At 39.3% G+C, this 14745-nt stretch overlaps 1 pseudogene; it reads right to left on the bottom strand.

Annotated features, from left to right (window-relative positions):
- Window positions 1-4589: 4589 nt before the first annotated feature.
- On the bottom strand, window positions 4590-5546 carry LOC112829413 (small ribosomal subunit protein uS2 pseudogene; annotated as a pseudogene).
- Between the last annotated feature and the right edge of the window lie 9199 nt (window positions 5547-14745).

Here is a 14745-nt window from a genome sequence, read left to right as displayed (position 1 = left end):
TACTTAATAAATACAGTCTTGATAAACACAACCTTTTCAAAGCACTGCTAGGGGGTGTGAGGTATTAAAAGAAATCACATCAAACTCTCAATACGATAGCAAGTTCCTAAATGCAAGATATTATTCACTTCACTGCTTCTTTTTGTTTCTGCTAAAACTTTCCATTGAGGGGAAACATTTTACTTCCAGTAGAAAGGATCTCAGCTCTGAGCAAGTCTGAGAAATGGAGAGAAGACAGCCTACAATCAGGAAGATGATAGGAAAATATGGCTACATGGAGGAAAGAGGTTCCCAAATCTGGAGTGGGATCCCTTAACACCAACACTAGCACGCTGCCCCCACACTGCTCTTGCTGCCTCCAACCACAAACCTCACCCAATGTGTCTGCCGCAGGTGGGCTACTGCTGGTTGTTTATGGTCTGGGGAGTCTAGCAGCACCCGGGGCCCCCTGCAGGTCCGGACTCTTGCCCCAGATTCTGGGGAAAGTCGTTGAACACCATCTTTCAAGCCTCTTCTAAAGGAAATTTCCTTCCTGCGCAGCCGTGATAAGAGAGGTACTTCCACCTGGGGTTCATTTAAATGCCTCCTTAGGATCCAAGGTGGAGATATCATAGCTAATTAACCTGTCCATGGTAATTGTTCTCTTAGAAAAACATGAGAGATCCCCTGCTGATTCCATTTTCACTTTATGGAACCTTCAAGTTTAGAAAACTTCTTTAGACCAAAGAATCACTAGAATGGGAATGCATTTGATACATCATCTTAATCTAAAATCTTTCATTACAGGTTGATATTTTCAGTCTTTTCTGTTACACGTGAATGTTATAATGTATGTGTTTCACTCAAATGTTACAATGCATATTTAAATGACTCATAAACATCATCATAAACGTAAGTATTGGCAATTATATAGTATTCTACCTTAAACAATTCACCTCTGTTAGATTTTAAATGGAATCTAAGTTTTTGCTATGAAAAATCATTCTGAATCAATGTCTAAAATTTCAGATATTTTCTGAACTTCAGATCATTTCTGTAAAATAAATTTCTAGAAAGGAGCATTACTCCATTGCTGCAAATGCATTTTCCTAGCTTTCCACTTGCATTTGATTTTATTTAAAATCTCCTAACAAAAAAAAATCTCATTTTTTCCACAGTGAATCTTACTGCTCTAATTTAATCCATTGATTTCAAGCAAAGTTCTTCCCTGTTCAGAGTCCAGATAAGTATTTCCCTATTTTTCACTGACTTTTTCTTGGCTTAGCATTTTTTAACTACTTAAACAATCCAGAATTTAATTTATGGTTGAAGGCTTAATTTTTTTTAAGTATCTTGTCATTAAATTGAAAAACAATTAGATTTTTCAATGATGTGTGGTAAATCCTTTATCATTTATTTAAGGGTTATGAGCCCATTTGGTTATAATGATCTGTCTCTACCTTGAGCATTATAGGCAGGATTCAAAACCTGTTACCTATTTTACATATACTTTCAATTTTGCACTTTATCACATTGCATTAAAATTATTTATTTTTATTTACATTATGTCCCCTACTAGACTGTGAGGTTCCTAGGGAAGGATCTGTATGGTATTAATCTCTCTCAGCATTCAGGCCACTAGCAGGTGCCCACTAAATATTGATGTAAGTGAAAACATGAATGAATATCAGTTAGGCTTGATGATTGAAGAATTTTATACTAAGCTCCTTTCTGTAGTTCAGAGCATAATAGGACATATTCATGTTCTTTTAGCCAGGTCTTGCTTGAAGACATTTCTTTTTTCTTTTTCTCATATTATTTTTGTTTTCAAGGGTTTTATAGAAGCATAATTTACATATCATAAACACCCATTTTAAGTGTAGTGATTTTTAGTGGATTTATAGGGTTGTGCCATCATCACCACAATCTGATTTTAGAATATTTCCATCACTCAAAAAAAGATACCTCATGCCCACTGCAGTTTACTGGCATGCCAACTATAATTTTTGAATGAGAAGAAATCAGAGAGGGAGACAAGCCATGAGAGACTCTGGACTCCGGGAAACAAACAGGGTTACAGAAGGGAGGGGGTTGGGGGGGATGGGGTGACCAGTGATGGGTATTAAGGAGGGCATGTGTTGTGATGAGTGTTATACACAACTAATGAATCATTGAACACTACAACAAAAACTTATGATGTGCTCTATGCTGGCTAACTGAACATAATAAAAAACTGTATTAATTTAAAAAAATTTTGAACAGGGTACTGCTGTCTCTGAACTTGTATCTTTCATGTATCATCTGGGATGGTATGAGTCCTTAACCCCAAAATAAAGACGCAAGTGTCATAGCCATGGAAAACAAAGGAGAGTGGCATGAGCTTATGGAGTGTACAGATTTGTGGTACCCCCACCCCAAACACCTGTAGTGACAAAGATAGCCTCAAGGAAAACTGCAAAACCAAGTGCTCCTGGAAATTACATGTGGAGTCTTTGTGTAGTTTTAGAGGGCAGCATATTATTCCTTTTTAGTAGATGCATTTGCCCTTATTTTTCTATGATGACAGAGGCTCTCAGGCTTGTTGTGGCTCAGCTCCTAAGTTAATCAGCACCAGTGTTCATCCTTACATTACTCACACGTATTTCAAATAAAGAATTGCTGTCCTCCCCTCCACAGGTAGAACTATTCACTGGCAGGCCAGCTGGAGCTTGGCTCCACAGGTGATTCACTTTGTCTTTCATTTTCCAAGGTGAGCTATCAAGTCCTACTTTTATCTGCCTGTGACTATACCCAAGTCACTGTCTCCCTTTCCTGTCATCCATTCATTCTGCAGGGGAACAACCCTCTCCCACAATGGTAAGAGCAGAGAGAATGGTCCAAGCAAGAGGGTGCCTCTATCACCGCAACCACAAGGCATGTCCACTCATGGAATGAGCCTTTGTCTTCCCTGCATTACATGGTTGGCAGGCATTTCTTCACCCAGCTGTATGTCAGATGTTGTTGTCACCAATTCCAAATATAAATCTCTTTGGTGATTTATAAGAGATGTTCAGACATTCTTGGTAACTTTTGAATGGACAAAAGGATCTGAACATCCCAAAAAAGCTGGAATATCACTCCAGTTGGATGGTAGATGGGACGTCAGGTGTGTGTTTTACCATCTTCACTCTACAACCCCCCCCCCGGCTTTTCTCTGCTCTTGATTCTTTTGAATTTAATTGAAAACAAATACACAGGAAACTTGAAGAATACAGCACAACAAGAAAAAAAAGTTACCTGTAATCCTGCTACCAAGAAACTACCACTAATAATATTGTTGACTCTCTAGGGGAGCTCAATGCTTTATCTCCCCCATATTCATCACCTAAGGCTCTGTGGGAACTTTACGCCTTATTCACCAAGGAGAAGTGCTGTTCAGTGCTGCTGGGCTGGACGAAGTTATAACGAAGGCTCTCTTTAGGGGATGTATACGTAAGGTACTGGACTAAACAAAGACTCTAAGGGCCTGTTAAAAATAAAAGTGTCAGTTGTTCTAACAGCAAAAATGTGTTTATTCTAGTAACAGAATTGCAATTTGGGACACGCAAGCTATGGCAATTCATAAGCAAAGTCCAACAAAGGAGAGGAATGTTACTTTTTGAGAAGAAGGAAGTTGGGAGGAGTAGTTTTGAACAAAAGTCCATTGAAGAGAAGCAAGAATCCAGTGTGATGATGGTTTCTCATTGGCTGAGTTGCAGAGGCAATTTCTTGTCGTAGATTCAACCTACCCTCTTTTCCGTATTGGGGGCTGTAATTGATGATTCTTTCCAGTTGATACTTCTTCTATTGGGGTCTGTAACTGAAACTTCCATTGGAGTCTGTAATTGATAATTCTTCATGTAATTAACATTTGAGTGATACTGCACCCACTTCTGGCCTCCCGATTCCATTTTAGTGAGGTTACCTTTTATTTTCAAAGGCCTAAATCTTATAAATGTTATTTATTTATTTACTTACTAATTTACCTTATACATTTTATTTTATTGTTATCTTAATCACCCTACATTACACCATTAATAGTGTTCCATGATTTGTTTGCATATAACACACAGTGCTCCATGCAGAACGTGCCCTCTTTAATACCCATCACCAGGCTAACCCATCCCCCCATCCCTCTCCCCTCTAGAACCCTCAGTTTCTCAGAGTCCATAGTCTCTCATGGTTCATCTCCCCCTCCAATTTCCCCGCTTCATTTTCCCCTTCCTACTATCTTCTTCTTTTTTATTTTTAACATATAATGTATTATTTGTTTCAGAGGTACAGGTCTGTGATTCAACAGTCTTACACAATTCACAGCACTCACCACAGCACATACCCTCCACACAGCTACCCAATCCCTCCCACCCCCCCACCACTCCAGCAACCCTCAGTTTGTTTCCTGAGATTAAGAATTCCTCATATCAGTGAGATCATATGATACATGTCTTTCTCTGATTAACTTATTTCGCTCAGCATAATACCCTCCAGTTCCATCCATGTCGTTGCAAATGGCAAGATTTCATTCCTTTTGAGGGCTGCATAATATTCTTTTCTTTTTTTTTTTTTTACAAACTGTTTATTTTCCATCAACCTTTTCCATTTCTATTTCCATTTTGTTTGCCTTTGTGGAAAAGCAGCTTAAGACCACTCAGTGTTTGTTCCTACCCATTCAGTGGCCTGAGCAGTGGGAGCTGCAGACCAGTCTTCAGTGGCCGGCTAGGCACTCCAGTCTTCAGTAGGGAACTGCTAAATAGGCACCAAGGGCACCTGCATGCCTTCAGACCAGTCTGTGACTTCAGGCTGAGCAGCAGTGAACTCAGGAGCTGGAGCCGTCCAGTCACCCTGAAATTCCTCCTTGGTACAGCCTTTTCAGCAGCGGCCTGCTCTTCCTTTTCAATCTCTTCAGGATCTCTGTAGAAGTACAGATCAGGCATGACTTCCCATGGGTCTTCAGGGGAAATATTGCCACGCATGCACAGAACTTCCCTGGCCAGCGTCCACCACATCAGACCCACCGAGTGAGCTCCCTTGTTGTTGCAAGGGATGGCAATGTCCACATAGCGCAGAGGAGAGTCTGTGTTACAAAGAGCAATGGTAGGCAGGTTAACATAGGATGCCTCTGTAAGAGGCTGGTGGTCAGCCCTGGGATCAGTAACCACCAGAAATCTCGGCTCCTGGAAGGCTGCCTGGATCTGGTTAGTGAAGGTTCCAGGAGTGAAGCAGCTGGCAATAGGACTGGCTCCAGTAGCAGCAACAAATTTCAGCACAGCTCACTGGCCAGTATTCCTGGATGATATGACACTGATATCAGCCGGGTTTTCAATGGCAACAATGGCACGAGCTGCCAGCAAAAGCTTCTCCCAGGTTCCCTTCAGATTTATGATGTAGATACCATTACTTTTCCTTTTGTAGCTGTACTGTTCCATTTGAAAGTCAAGGTTGGTGCCACCTAAATGGGTCCTGCTGCAAGGAATTTGAGGACATCCTCCTCCTTCATTTGCAGGACATCAAGGGCTCCGGACATTGTGAAAGTTTCCCTTTAAGTTACGATGGGAATGCAAAACAACATCGTTCGAACCCTTCCCTGGGTAGGTTGGAAAGCGGCTGCATAATATTTTATTGTGTGTGTGTGTGTGTGTATATATATATATATATATATATATATATATACACCACATCTTCTTTATCTATTCATCTGTTGATGGACATCTTGACTCTTTCCATAGTTTGGCTATTGTGGCCATTGCTGCTATAAACATTGGGGTGCATGTACCCCTTCGGATCGCTACATTTGTATCTTTGGGGTAAATACACAGTAGTGCAATTGCTGGGTTGTAAGGTAGCTCTATTTTCAACTTTTTGAGGAACCTCCATACTGTTTTCCAGAGTGGCTGCACCAGCTTGCATTCCCACCAACAAGTAGGAGGGTTCCCCTTTCTCCACATCCCTGCCAACATCTGTCGTTTCCTGACTTGTTAATTTTAGCCATTTTGACTGGTGTGAGGTGGTATCTCATTGAGGTTTTGATTTGGATTTCTCTGATGTCGAGTGATGTGGAGCACTTTTTCACGTGTCTGTTGGCCATTTGGATGTCTTCTTTGGAAAAATGTCTGTTCATGTCTTCTGCCCATTTCTTGATTGGATCATTTGTTCTTCAGGTATTGAGTTTAAGAAGTTCTTTATTGATTTTGGATACAAGCCCTTTATCTGATATGTCATTTGCAAATATCTTCTCCCATTCTGTCAGTTGTCTTTTGGTTTTGTGGACTGTCTTTTGCTGTGCAAATCTTTTTATCTTGATGAAGTCCCAAGAGTTTATTTTTGCCCTTGCTTCCCTTGCCTTTGGCGGTTTCTAGGAAGAAGTTGCTGCAGCTGAGGTCATAGAGGTTGCTGCCTGTGTTCTCCCTTAGGATTTTGATGGACTCCTATCTCACGTTTAGGTCTTTCAACCATTTGGAGTCTATTTTTGTGTGTGGTGTAAGGAAATGGTTCAGTTTCATTCTTCTGCATGTGGCTGTCCAATTTTCCCAACACCATTTGTTGAAGAGACTGTCTTTTTTCCATTGGACATTCTTTCCTGCTTTGTCAAAGATTAGTTGACCATAGAGTGGAGTGTCCATTTCTGGGCTCTCTTTTCTGTTCCATGGATCTATGTGTCTGTTTTTGTGCCAGTACCATACTGTCTTGGTGATGACAGCTTTGTAATAGAGCTTGGGGTCCAGAATTGTGATTCCACCAGCTTTCCTTTTCTTTTTCAACATTCTTCTGACTATTCAGGGTCTTTTCTGGTTCCATACAAATTTTAGGATTATTTGTTCCATTTCTTTGAAAAAGGTGGATGGTATTTTGATGGGGATTGCATTGAATGTGTAGATTGCTCTAGGTAGCATTGACATCTTCACAATGTTGGTTCTCCCAATCCATGAGCATGGAACGTTTTTCCATTTCTTTGTGTCTTCCTCGATTTCTTTTATGAATATTTTCTAGCTTTCTGAGTACAGATTCTTTGCCTCTTTGGTTAGATTTATTCCTAGGTATCTTATGGTTTTGGGTGCAATTGTAAATGGGATCGACTCCTTAATTTGTCTCTCTTCTGTCTTGTTGTTGGTGTATAGGAATGCCACTGATTTCTGTGCATTGATTTTATATCCTGCCAATTTACTGAATTCCTATATGAGTTCTAGCAGTTTTGGGGTGGAGTCTTTTGGGTTTTCCACATAAAGTATCATATCATCTGCAAAAAGTGAGAGTGTCACTTCTTCTTCGTGGATTCAGATGACTTTTATTTCTTTTTGTTGTCTGATTGCTGAGGCTAGGACTTCTAATACTATATTGAATAGCAGTGGTGATAGTGGACATCCCTGCTGTGTTCCTGACCTTAGGGGGAAAGCTCCCAGTTTTTACCCATTGAGAATGATATTCGTTGTGGGTTTTTCATAGATGGCTTCTATGATACTGAGGTATGTACCCTCTATCCCTATACTCTGAAGAGTTTTGATCAAGAAAGGATGCTGTATTTTGTCAAATAGAAGAAATAGATGCATTCCTAGAGATGTATAAACTACCAAAACTAAACCAGGAAGAAATGGAAAACCTGAACAGACCTATAACCACTAAGGAAACTGAAGCACTAATCAAAAATCTCCCAACAAATAAAAGCTCAAGGCCAGATGGCTTCCCAGGGGAATTCTACCAAACATTTAAAGAAGAATTAATACCTATTCTTCTGAAACTGGTCCAAAAAACAGAAATGGAAGGAAAACTTCCAAACTCGTTTTATGAGGCCACCATTACCTTGATCCCCAAACCAGACAAAGACCCCATCAAAAAGAATTACAGACCAATATCCCTGATTAACATGGATGCAAAATTCTCACCAAAGTACTAGCCAGTAGGATCCAACAGTACATTAAAAGGATTATTCAGCACGACCAAGTGGGATTTATCCCTGGGCTGTCAGTTTGGTTCAACATCCACAAATCTATCAGTATGATACAATACATTAATAAAAGAAAGAACAAGAACCGTATGATCCTCTCAATAGATACCTTATACATTTTAATTCCTTCTTTGGTCAGCTTCCCAGAATCTGAGATGGCTGTGTGTCTTATTCTCTTAAATTTCCAGATTTTCTGCATTGATAAGATAGGAATCTGGCCAAAAGAGAAGGAGACCATGAATCCATGTCCAGAGGGACTTCTTGCTAGGCTGACTCCTACTTGTAAAGACTGAATAAATAGCAATGAATTACACACATGGGCAAGCTCAAAGAGAGTACTAAATCCTAATTTCTAATCTGGGCTGAGAAATAGAGTCAGCACAGCTTGGTTAACTTCCCACAACTATGGTCACTGAAAAGTCTAAATGAGGCAATTAAGGACGGCTGAAAGTTAGAGGTAGTCTTTGACTCATTTCTGGGATGTGGGAGGCCGTGCCATGCTTTGATTGAATCTGTCAGCTATATAAAGATGAGTCGCTGGAACATACTGGTGGCTGCAGCAACCGAGTTGTATCTGTAGTACTAATAAGACGTGAACAATTAGTTTTGGATGGTCTTTCAATAAAGTCCTTGGATATGGTGGATAGAGCCTTCACTAAAAGTTTACTACATAAGTTTGGCTTTTCTATTCCTTGTTCCCAGGATGTTAATATGTCTGAAACCTTTTCTCCACTGGAAAATAGTTTTTCTCTCCCTCCCCCAACCTGTCTGCCATATTCTCTCTCTTTCTCACCCCCCCTTCCCTCCCTCATTTCTCTTCCTTCCACGTGGCAACACTCCAAGGGTACCCACCCAGTCTAAGTAATTTAGGACATATAGTTCATAGTTTTAAGAAAAGTAGCCAGTTTTTTCTTTTTTTCCCTTTGTCTCTTGTGATCATGGTCTATGGATATGCTCTGAACTCAGAATTCAGTCCTAGGAGAAATAGCAGACCACTAAGTTGTGGCCCATTTCTGTCAACTTAATGTAGAACAAGATATTTTCATGCCACAAACTGAAGTGTGCAAAAGTGCATCTTCTTCATTGCTTTTTAATATAATTTATATTTTGAGGCTCTATACCATCCAAAGACAGAAACTTAATGCATTCACTTTTATTTGTAAATACTTCCAAGTAAAGTTACTCACCTCATGATTGTCTTCCCAGTTACTGAATATCTATAAATCTATCAGTTAAGATGTTCTCTTTCTTTTGCATCCTGGGATTATTTCTAAGCTCCAGAGCTTGTGAAGTTCTGCTAGCTATTGGAGAAAGGACTTTCAGCTTTCAGACCTGCATTGTGCACCATCCCTTCAACATGCAGTTTTCCCACATGGTTCTTAGGCAGTATCTTCCTTTCACCATTGGCATTTAGCCAGTTATAGCTCCATCCCCAGCCACGGACTGAGCTGTGTGGTCCTAATGGTCTCCGGTCATTAATCCACATATTCTGCATTTTCCTCCTTCTAACTGCCTGTTTTGGCCCACCAACCCTTTCCACCCCCTGTTGGGGTGCATGGGAAACTTCATGACCCTCCTACATGCTTTTCTGCAGCTGTGGAAAACTCAGGATGACTTTGTCAAGGCTTTTCTCGGCTTGGGGTTTTTGTTTGTTTGTTTTTTGTTTTGTTTTGTTTTTTGGTGCTCTTCACACTCTACGCTGCCACCTTATATTTATGTGGGAAATAGACAAACTCTAGGATGTGTGTTGCTTGCTCATATTCCAGTCAAGGAGCACTCATGTATGTCTTCTTCTTTGGAATCTTCAAAAAGCTTCTTTATCTCTCTGGACCCTGAGTTTAACCGAAAATAATCAGGGAACAGGGTATATGAACCTAAACTAACACATCCAAACTTTCTGAATTCACACCCAACTCTTGGCTTCCTCTATTTACCAGTGAGGAACATCTTTACTTGGTTTTATTAAGTTTGTTACCTTCTGAACTGTTTTGGTCTAACACTTGAACCAAAGCTTTTGAATTTTAAAAGATAAGAATTTTCAACATTTATTCCTTGTTCTGTTGTGGCAACTTTCTCCTTAATATGAGTACTAGTGCCTGACTTTCCAGCTTAGGGAAAGGCTCTCAAGATTTAAGTAAAGAAATTCAATGAAGTACAAAGGAGTAAAAGTACACTGGTAAGGGGTGCCTGGGTGGCTCAGTCGTTGGGTGTCTGCCTTCGGCTCAGGTCATGATCCCAGGGTCCTGGGATCGAGCCCCGCATCGGGCTCCCTGCTCAGCGGGGAGCCTGCTTCTCCCTCTCCCACTCCCCCTGCTTGTGTTCTCTCTCTGTCAAATAAATAAATAAAATCTTAAAAAAAAAGTGCACTGGTAACATCAAAAACTAATGATGTAATGTATGGTGATTAACATAATAAAAAAATTTAAAGAAAAAGTACACTGGTAAATATCATACTGCCACCATATAGAAAGGCACAAAAATGAAATTCCCACTGTAGTAAATGGTTAATTCTAGTCATACTTCCCAAGTTTCAACCTTATCTATACCACTCATGAACTATTAAACATTGGGATACTTAAACTTTTGCTTCACTTTTTGTTATGTTAAAAATGAGTACATAAAAATAAAGCATCTCTTATGGGATTGTAAGGATTAAAAGACTAAGTACGGTAAGCACACAGAACAGTCCCTGTCTTGGTAAAGGCTCTAGGAGCATCATCTCGTATCATGATAGCAATAATGATACAAAGGCTGGAATTTCATTCATACACATGGCATGGCCATACTGGTAGTACAATACAAGCAGCACTGGCATTTCATTAGTATGCACTGGTATGGCCATACTGGTAGCTTAGTGATGCCTTTCATTCTTTTTTTTTAAATAACAATAGTTTTTTATTGTTATGTTAATCACCATACATTACATCATTAGTTCTTGATGTAGTGTCCCATGATTCATTGTTCGTGCATAACACCCAGTGCTCCACACAGAATGTGCCCTCTTTAATACCCATCACCAGGCTAACCCATCACCCCACCCTCCTCCCCTCTAGAATCCTCAGTTTGTTTTTCAGAGTCCATCGTCTCTCATGGTTCGTCTCCCCCTCCGACTTACTCCCCTTCATTCTTCCCCTTCTGCTATCTTCTTCTTTTTCTTTTTTCTTAACATATGTTGCATTATTTGTTTCAGAGGTACAGATCTGTGATTCAACAGTCTTGCACAATTCACAGAGCTCACCATAGCACATACCCTACCCAATGTCTATCACCCAGCCACCCCATCCTTCCCACCCCCCACCACTCCAGCAACCCTCAGTTTGTTTCCTGAGATTAAGAATTCCTCATATCAGTGAGGTCATATGATACATGTCTTTCTCTGATTGACTTATTTCTCTCAGCATAACACCGTCCAGTCCCATCCACGTCGTTGCAAATGGCAAGATCTTATTCCTTTTGATGGCTGCATAATATTCCATTGTGTATATATACCACATCTCCTTTATCCATTCATCTGTCGATGGACATCTTGTGATGCCTTTCATTTTGATAGGTTGGTGTTTATCTTGTGTCAAACTGTCAAACAGTTTTTAAGCAGCAGTGTGGTGACAGTTGCTTTGTTGGCTTTTCACTCTTCAACAGCTTTGGCTGGTGAGAAGACAATGAGCCCAAAAGGATTCAGAGAGGAGGCAGCATGAGCATTAGGATTACAATAGCTCCTCTAGTGTCTCAAGTCCATGGAGGCAATGTGGAGGCAGACACAGGAAGATCAGGCACACAAGTTGTGGGTCTGTGTAACAGCTGAGGGACACTGATGTTAACATACCCCCAATCTTATAAAAGGCTGTTGGAAGCCTACCCATTCTTTCCTCCAGAAAGAGACATTATCTTTATTATCCTGAAAGGTAAGAAAACATTCTCCATGGTGTGAAAGGAGGTGTCTCTATTTCTACTAGTCTGGCTTTTTTTTTTTTTTTTTTGCCTTGACAGAGACTTCTTAAACATTGCACAGTCATTTTGCTATAAGAGATGAAATGGATCATCTGAAAAATGAGTGCAGTGGTGTCAGCAAAATTCATCTAATAATCACAGATGTCTATTTCACCTCTTTGTCCCCAAAGAAAGGAAAAATAATTATCTTTATGGTAGGTTCTCCCATCCTAAAAAATGGAATATTTGACTATGGATTTTTCAGAATAATTAAGCCCCGTTCAATATTTTAAATTATTTTAGATCACCTTTGTGAATCTGACAGGTGAAATGTGGCACACTGAATTGCTATAATCTGCATTTATCTAATTACTTGGAGTTTGAGCTATTTTTCATGCACTTGCATAGGCTCATTTTCTCTTTTGTAACTCAGCCTCACATAGGGTTTGTAATAGTCTCATTACTTTTCAGTAGAATGGATGTAGCTTCCATCAAAATGTTAATCTTTGGAGATCATCATTTGTTGCTTTATTTTCCCTTCCATGGCTGCTTGTCTTTGAATTTCATTTGTGTCATTGATTGAAAAAAAAAAAAAAGGAAAGTCTTTAAAGTACCAACTTATTTTCCTTTGTGATTTCTTCTACTAATTTTAGGCCTGACAAATCACATTTATTTGTATTTTCTTTGTTATATTTATCAATTTTATCCACATATTTTTCTATTTTTGAAGTGCTCTATTAGTAGAGCACTTATTTACTCGTGGCTTAAATGCGTTTCATTCATATTCTTCAATCCACATGGTAGCTATATTTTATGTACTGTGAAACAAATACTTGTTTTTATATTCTGAAATACTTAACTAATCTCAGATTATAAATTGGATACTTTTTATCAATAATTTATAGAAGCTTCCTTTATTAAAAATTCTAATTTTCATCTAACTAGACCTTTTTCTAAAATAAATTTTTGTCCCACTGTCGTAGTTATCAATCTTGGTTTAAATTACTGTATGAATTGAAAACCTAGAGGACAAGCCACTACTTAAGTATTTTTTCCAAAATATTCTTGTTATTGCCAACCTCTATTCTCCAAATTGAACATTAGTATCATTTTACAAAGTTCTTTCCATTACTTCCCACCCACCACCAAATTCTGTTGAGATTTGGATCAGAATTAATTTTAACAAACACATTCCTTGGTTAAAACAGGCAAGTTTTCAATATTCTTTCTTCAGATCAGGGGAATTATCTGTTCTTAAAATTCAACAATCCTGTTGTCTCCATCTGTTTAATGATTATCTTTTGAATCTCCTGTTATATTACACTGGCTCTCCTAATGCACTCCTTTGTGCCTCATCATCTTGTTCATCATATTCATCTCTTTGTACTTTTTCTCTGACTTCTTAGGAAAGATCTCAGGGGAGTTCTCCAATTTGATGCTTAGTTTTTTGAAACATCCAATTTGCTCTTCACTGACTAAACCACTTTTAAAATTCTGGGAATTAAGAACTCATTGTGGTTCTTCCCTCAGATGAAAACAGGGTTAATGACTTCTGAATATCAGGTGAATCATTCACTTTCCTGCAGCTGTGCTTGCTTAGGTGTAGCAACCCACTGAGCCACATCTCTGGATGTATCTTAACTCAGAAAACTTAGGAACATTTTCCAAACTCCACTTTTTTAAAAAGATCTTATTTATTTACCTATTTGAGAGAGAGAGAAAGAGCAAGCACAGGGAGGGGTAGAGGGAGAAGGAGAGACAGAATCTCAAGTAGACTCCCCACCGAGCACAGAGCCCAACATAGGGCTCGATCTCACAACCCTAAGATCACAACCTGAGTTGAAATCATGATTCACATGTTTAGCTGACTGAGCCACCCAGGCACCCCTCCAAAGCCCACTTTTATGTTCACTTTCAGAAAACTACTTTCATTCACCAAAAATAAATTAGTAGAGAACTTATGAAAAATAGGACACAGGTATGTGTATAAAATAAACATTATTTTGCAATTTTAAGTTATGAAATAATTGAGGTGCATAGTGATGAACAAAACAACCAATCAGCAACCTGTGCTGAATTAGGAGCATTTAGCCAATGCCCAGAGTCCTAGAAGCCATCAAACCTCATCTTCTTCTGCTAACACAGCAAGGAAAATATAACTTCTTAGGACACAGGATTATTACTACTCCTTATCTCAGAGTACATCCATTCTCAGTCATAGTGCTAAATTCCTGCAGCAACCCAGAAACCCAGGAGATATGGCATAATAGAATTAATAGATGCAGATGTTTCCCCCTAGCACAACATCACATAAAGTACACTCATTTCTTTAAAAATATCAAGACAAAAATGTTAATCACAGGTAGTTATAGAAAAAGAAACACACAGTACTGTCCAGAAGTCTGTCTAACCACTGAATCTCTGTATGACTAATTTCTGGACCTCTGTTGCTCCTGCACCAGGATATGTGTCCTATACATCCATATGTTACAGGTGATTTAAGGATCAGAATAAAAAGGAGGCTGGTCTTCTTGGAAATAGGCCTCTTTGCGTTAAGACCCATATCGCTCTTTTCTGAGCATTATATTTTCCATAATTGAGATTTTGAATTTTATATATTGAGGCATTGCTCCTAGCTATGGCCTAAGATTATGGAAATCAGAATCTGAGGATAAACAACAGGAGTACAGTTTCTGTCCCAGCCTCAACTCTCCAGGCCTTCTCCACACCTTGTAGCAATTCCAATCAATGGTATGAGGGAAACAGCCGAATATAGACTTCCTTATGCACCAGAGGTTCCACTTCTTATATCTAATTTCACCAACCACTTCCCATTTGTTAATTATTGGAAAAACAACTTCCTGTTAGAGACTGGTTCTACT

Source organism: Callorhinus ursinus, unplaced genomic scaffold, assembly GCF_003265705.2.
Source record: "Callorhinus ursinus isolate GAN/ISIS: 27379988/994484 unplaced genomic scaffold, GSC_fseal_2.0 scaffold21, whole genome shotgun sequence".
Classification (NCBI taxonomy): domain Eukaryota; kingdom Metazoa; phylum Chordata; class Mammalia; order Carnivora; family Otariidae; genus Callorhinus; species Callorhinus ursinus.
This window is presented reverse-complemented; position numbering and strand designations above follow the sequence as displayed.